General features: G+C 43.0%; 1 pseudogene; it reads right to left on the minus strand.

Moving 5' to 3' along the window:
* Positions 1–3,567: 3,567 nt before the first annotated feature.
* LOC147724324 (uncharacterized) lies at positions 3,568–4,250 on the minus strand (annotated as a pseudogene).
* Between the last annotated feature and the right edge of the window lie 1,280 nt (positions 4,251–5,530).

Raw genomic sequence — 5,530 nt, forward strand, 5'->3', positions numbered from 1 at the left:
ATCAGAATATTAAGGTTTTCACACTTTCCAATTTTTTCACACAAAAAGATCTTAGCATTTGCTAGTGTATCTCGACCAGCCGGAAATCACACTAATTGATGCAGCTTTGCCGTTTACACAATCAGGTTCTGCTAACTTCCATCAATATTAGTTCAATAACAACAGTTTATTAATATCCCTATCTCAATTTGTGTAGTAAACAGTACCTCAGAATTCACACCACACACCTTTTGCAGACAAGAAAACTAAAAAAGTGTATTCTACACTTTTAAATCTCTGTTAAGGAATATAGCATGTTACAACGCATGCTATTACATTGCGTTCTATTACAACACAATCGTTGCAACGACCACGTTGTTAGAACGCGATACCTTTACATCGTAAGTCATTAGATCAACTTGCCGTAGGGGGCATGCTTAGGAATAGTACAATCTACTGTTCCAACTCCAGGGTGCGCAACAGTAGGGAAGGTATTGGAATAGTAAATTCTACTATTCCTTAGGTTAAAGCGCCCCCTACAAGAAGTCGATCTAATGCCTTGCGATGTAAAGGTATTGATCGTGGTAACAACGGTGCTGTAAATGAAACGCGATGTAATGGCAGCGCTGTAAATGCTGTTTCTCCTGTCAAGTGTCTTCTATCTCAGTTTCTGTCTATCCTGGAATCTTAGGTTACACTGTACCTGATAACTCTTGAACTTCTTAAACAATAACCCTATAAATTAATCGAATCATTTACTTTTCATCATCCTATTAATACTCAAGCCTCCAAAACAGCAATCACCTTTGAAATCACCTCATAAATCATGCCTTGTCAATCCTCAAGTTCTGGGCATTGGGAGTTTGGAACTCGAGCATTACTCTAACTTGGGCAATTATTTATATCTCCTCTTCTCGAGACGCAAACCATCTTCTGCTACCAACTTCTGCTGGAACGGGAATCAATTTAAATTAAATGATTGATTATCTCTATCTCACCCCAAAACAGCATTGATTTCTGCTCATATTCTTCTCTCCATGTGAGCTTCCTCTCACTTCTCTGCCAAAGACTTTTGCCATCGTATATGAGAAGATCAGGAGCTATGCATCACAAAAGCCAATAATCACAATACTATCTCTAAGTTCAGTCAATAATGAGAGCTTTGAATTAGTTTAAGGGATTTTATTTTCATTAAGAAGTTTTAGTAAGCTCTCTTTTCTTTAGTCAATTAGTTCAAAATACATCAATCAGATTACTGAATTTATAGTAAAACTATTGGTTAAAACAAGTCATTAAATAAGCAATACAGTGTGTTCCATTTAGGAATGAAACCCTATTCTAAAAAATGGGGAGAGATGGGTTTTAGCAGGAATCCATAAAGAGTTCAAGTTCAAAAGCCAAGAGTGAGACAGAGCACGAAGCTCAGATTTGATCAATCAGTATTGCCGGGTCCTTACCAGACTGGGAGCACATAAATGAAACATGCCACACAGAGATACATCTTTATTCTTCAGCATACAAAAACACAACTCTCTAACGGTATATCATGATTTCAATAACCACCCCTTAATATCTCCCAGCAACCTACATACTTCCTGTTTCAAGTACTCTCAGAAACACGAGGATCCTAATGCTCATGATATCAAGACTCTACATCTCCCACTTTCTTAAAGAAAAAATACAAACAAAATCAGCATCATATTTCCTCAAAGTGTTGTCAATCGGCACAAACTAGTCTGCCAGATTGAGTAGTATGAGCATGTTGAGTGGTACATGGAGTACTCTCTGATGACATAGGCTAAGGTGTTTGTTCTGAACATTCAGATGGGTTTACCTCACTCATGCTCCCGGGAATAGATGAACACTGAGTAAAATGTCTAAAGTTTGACGAGGCCCTGGCGATGGACTTTTAAGGATGACTCGCAGTCCCCATGTATCCTTTTGTTTTCACAGCTCTCAGTGGTTCAACAGCAAATGGAGTTTCTGTTTTCCACTTACGTTTCTGTTTGAAGAGTAGCCAGTTTCCTCTGTTTCCTTGCCCACCAGTGCCGGCCACCATAGGTTTTCAAGGCTCTCCCAAATACCAAGGTGGGAGGACTCTCACCAGTAAGAGAATGAGGAGTTGTTGATAGGCAGAAAGAGCTTGATGCATAGCTTGCTTCAGATCAATTCTCTCCAATGACACTCACTGAATTATTCTTTTATGGGTGCTCATAAATCATTTCACAACACAGATGGCCTGTGGCCAGATTAGTGTGCTCTTTTGATGCTTAGTGTTTGAGTTGACCAGAAGCTCTTTGAACCCCTTGCTATGAAAAGGCGGACCATTGCTTCTTTTGAGAATAGTAGGTATTCCCCACGCTGCAAAGATGTTAACAAGGTGCTGGATTACTTTTTCATGTGTTGTAGATGATAAAGAAAATATGAGTATTCATCAAAGATCATCATAAAATAATATCCATTCTCCAGGGGTCCAAAGAAATAAACTGCCACTCTCCCAGACATGTGCAGAAAGGTCAGACATAGTCAATGGATACTGTTTCACTTTGGGAGATAAGCAGCTCCACAGATGACATACTTTCATTTCTTTCTTAACTCATTCAGACAAGGGAGCCCTCAGGGCTCTTTGGTGGCTGCTATGCCACAATGTCCTTCATGTAGGAGCTCAATGACTTGTTGTCTCAGGCACTCAGGTATGACGATTCCTTGTCAAGTGAGGGATAATTCATCTTGTACATTTTTTAAAATCTGAAATTCAACATCATCAGCAAATGGTTCAAAACTTTTCTTCCACAAGGAAGTTGAAATGATGTCCTTGAATATGAGCATGTTATTGTCTGTGCTGGGAGCAGCAACAATCTGCTCAAGTAGATATGGTAAATAGAGCTGCTGGTGTACTAGACCTCACAATAAAGTTAACATACTCCCTAGCGACACTCATAAAAATTATTCAGTAGGGTTATGATCTTTCCCCGGCTTGTGTAGGATTTCATAATCATATTCTTGCAGTTGAAATCCCCACTTCACAATGCAAGGAGGAATATTTGCCTTTGGGCTTCCAAAGATGCTGCACAATGCGTGATTATCTGTGATGATGGTGAAATGTTTTTCCATACAGAAACACATGAAAATGTTGGCAGGCCCACGCCACAGTCAGACTCTCCTTCTCTGTCTGAGAATAGGTATGTTCAGTTTCAGACACAATACGATTGGCATAGACCACAAAGTGTCTCTGTGAATTCGGATGACCATTGTGTTGAGCAAGAATGGCTCCCAGACCCACAAGGCTCGCATCTCGTGTTATCTCAGGAGTCAAAGTAAGTCATTTCAGTTGCAATTTCATTTGTATGTTTCATTCTTTTGAAACTTTGATCACATTCTTGGGTCCATTGGAATGGAACATTTCACTTTATCAAGTTTCCCAATGGGGCACTCACTGTATTGAAATAAAATTCATAAAACCATTCATAAATAGGTGCAGCAGTGCAAGGTATTCATCACAGAAGATACTCTAAACCTGTGCAGTTCAGCAGAGTCTGTAAGGAGACACCAAGAGCATAGATTCCAATGCCTAGAGTTCCAGGAAGGTTAGCGCATACTGGTGGCAAATGCAAGGCCGAGGTCTATCAGTAGGAGTCACATGGAGATGCTAAGGAATACTGTGATGGCCACCATGCCTCCAGAGCATCCTTCCAGAAACTGGGGCATATCCTGCATGCTTGGGGCCAGCGATCTAGATTGGATGGGTGCATACTAGTTTTATACAGCCACCTGGTTACCAGTGCCAGAATACAGGCAAAAAGAAATCGGATAGTTCTTCTGTGCATAGATGCTGATGATAGCGTCCCCCACTAGGGGTTACAGGTAGGTTCCACTTGGTAGACAACGTTGTTGGCAGATGGCGGCTCTAGATACATTGGTTTGCAACAATACATTTCATAACTGTTCTGGACTCAATACAGGGTGCCATTCGAGTATATAGGGTTTCCTTGTACCATGATGGAGGATGTACTGTGGTTCATCAGACTTGGGTCAATGAGCTTGAGGACTCAGACCTCGCAGAAGACAGCAGCGGGTGACAGGCAGATCAGGGTCTATATCTGAGGCTTCTCGGAGTAAAGGGAGCCAGCGTAGTCCACGACAAGTAGTATGTTCAGCTGGCTGCTGCACAGAAGGGCTAAGAGAAGAGCTCCACACAGGAAGCAGGCTTTGAGCACCACCCTACAGACCAGGCCTCCCGCCATCCAGCAGAAAGAGAAACTAGTACCCATGACCGTAAACCATGGTGTACTCACTGTAGCAAAGTCACAAATATACCTTGAGCAATAACTGGCCATGACTAAGAAGGATCTCAGCATGGTCTAGAGAGGGCAAGTAGATGAAATGCTTGCTCCTTATCTGGTTCAGGAGTCATTCCCACCCTCCGAGAATATGTGCCCAAAGAGCTTGAGTGTGGTCTCTTGAAACTCACACTTTGCTGCATTCAGAGTGAGACCTGTATCAGCAAATAACTGACACACTTGTGTAAGAGCTTTGTTGTATTCTTTTTGTGTTATCCCAAATACCAAAATGTCACCACTGTAATTGAAACCATGTGTAACAGGTTGAATTATTTGGCGTATAACATCTTGAAATATTTCTGCAGCCGAAGATATGCCAAAACGTAGGGGCTAATTAGGTTGCCGTTCAGAAGGCCTCCAACCGCTGGTCGTAAGCTTTCCGACCGACATCCCTTGTTTGACTTCTAACCTCCATATGACAATTACGGCAGATGGAATTCCAATTCGCTGGTCAATCCAACTGACTTCCAACGGTCTCAAGGAGCCCATTGGCCAGTTGCAAGGGCTGCATAATCCTGTCAAGAAGGCGTTTCCGCCCTCGAGATTATGATGGCACTTTCTGAGAGCAAATCCATGTTGACCATTCTGACATGAATTTGCTGTTGCAAAGTGCCTTTGGGGCCCTAGAAGGTTCCCCTTCTACCCAGGCATTCTGGTTGGGGGCACCTATGGTGAGGTATCTGCCACACAGTGCAAGGATTTACACAGGCTCCCATTTCTCTATGGGAGTTGTGCTTCTGCCGGTTTATGGCAGCAGCACAAGCTCCGATATTGAAATTGTGGTCTCAGGACCACCAACCGGAGGTCGGACCCAAGACTGCAATGGTGTTGGGAGGACGTGAGTCTGGCTGACATTGTACTCATGCCCCTAATCTTTTGTATCAGAGCAAACCAACATAGGGGCATGGTCTTGCCGAGCAGCAAGATGGCCACTAAGTGAGCTCTGCAAGCTTAGTCAGGAATCCTTCACCCCAAATTGAATCCAGTGGTTACCTGGCAGTTTCAACGTTAACGAGACCCACACAGGCACCTGTGCTCCCAACCGAGCTATGGCTGCGGTGAGCTGGGACTGAATCTGAGGCACTCGAACATGCAAAACTGAGAGGAGGCTGCAGCCTACCAGGAGTGCGGCTCGTACCTGAGCTGCGTCTGTCTTGTAAGGCGGGTGACTCCGCTCGTCCTTGTCTGGGAGGAGCAGACTAACTGCTGCA

Source organism: Lissotriton vulgaris, chromosome 4_1, assembly GCF_964263255.1.
Source record: "Lissotriton vulgaris chromosome 4_1, aLisVul1.2, whole genome shotgun sequence".
Classification (NCBI taxonomy): Eukaryota; Metazoa; Chordata; class Amphibia; order Caudata; family Salamandridae; genus Lissotriton; species Lissotriton vulgaris.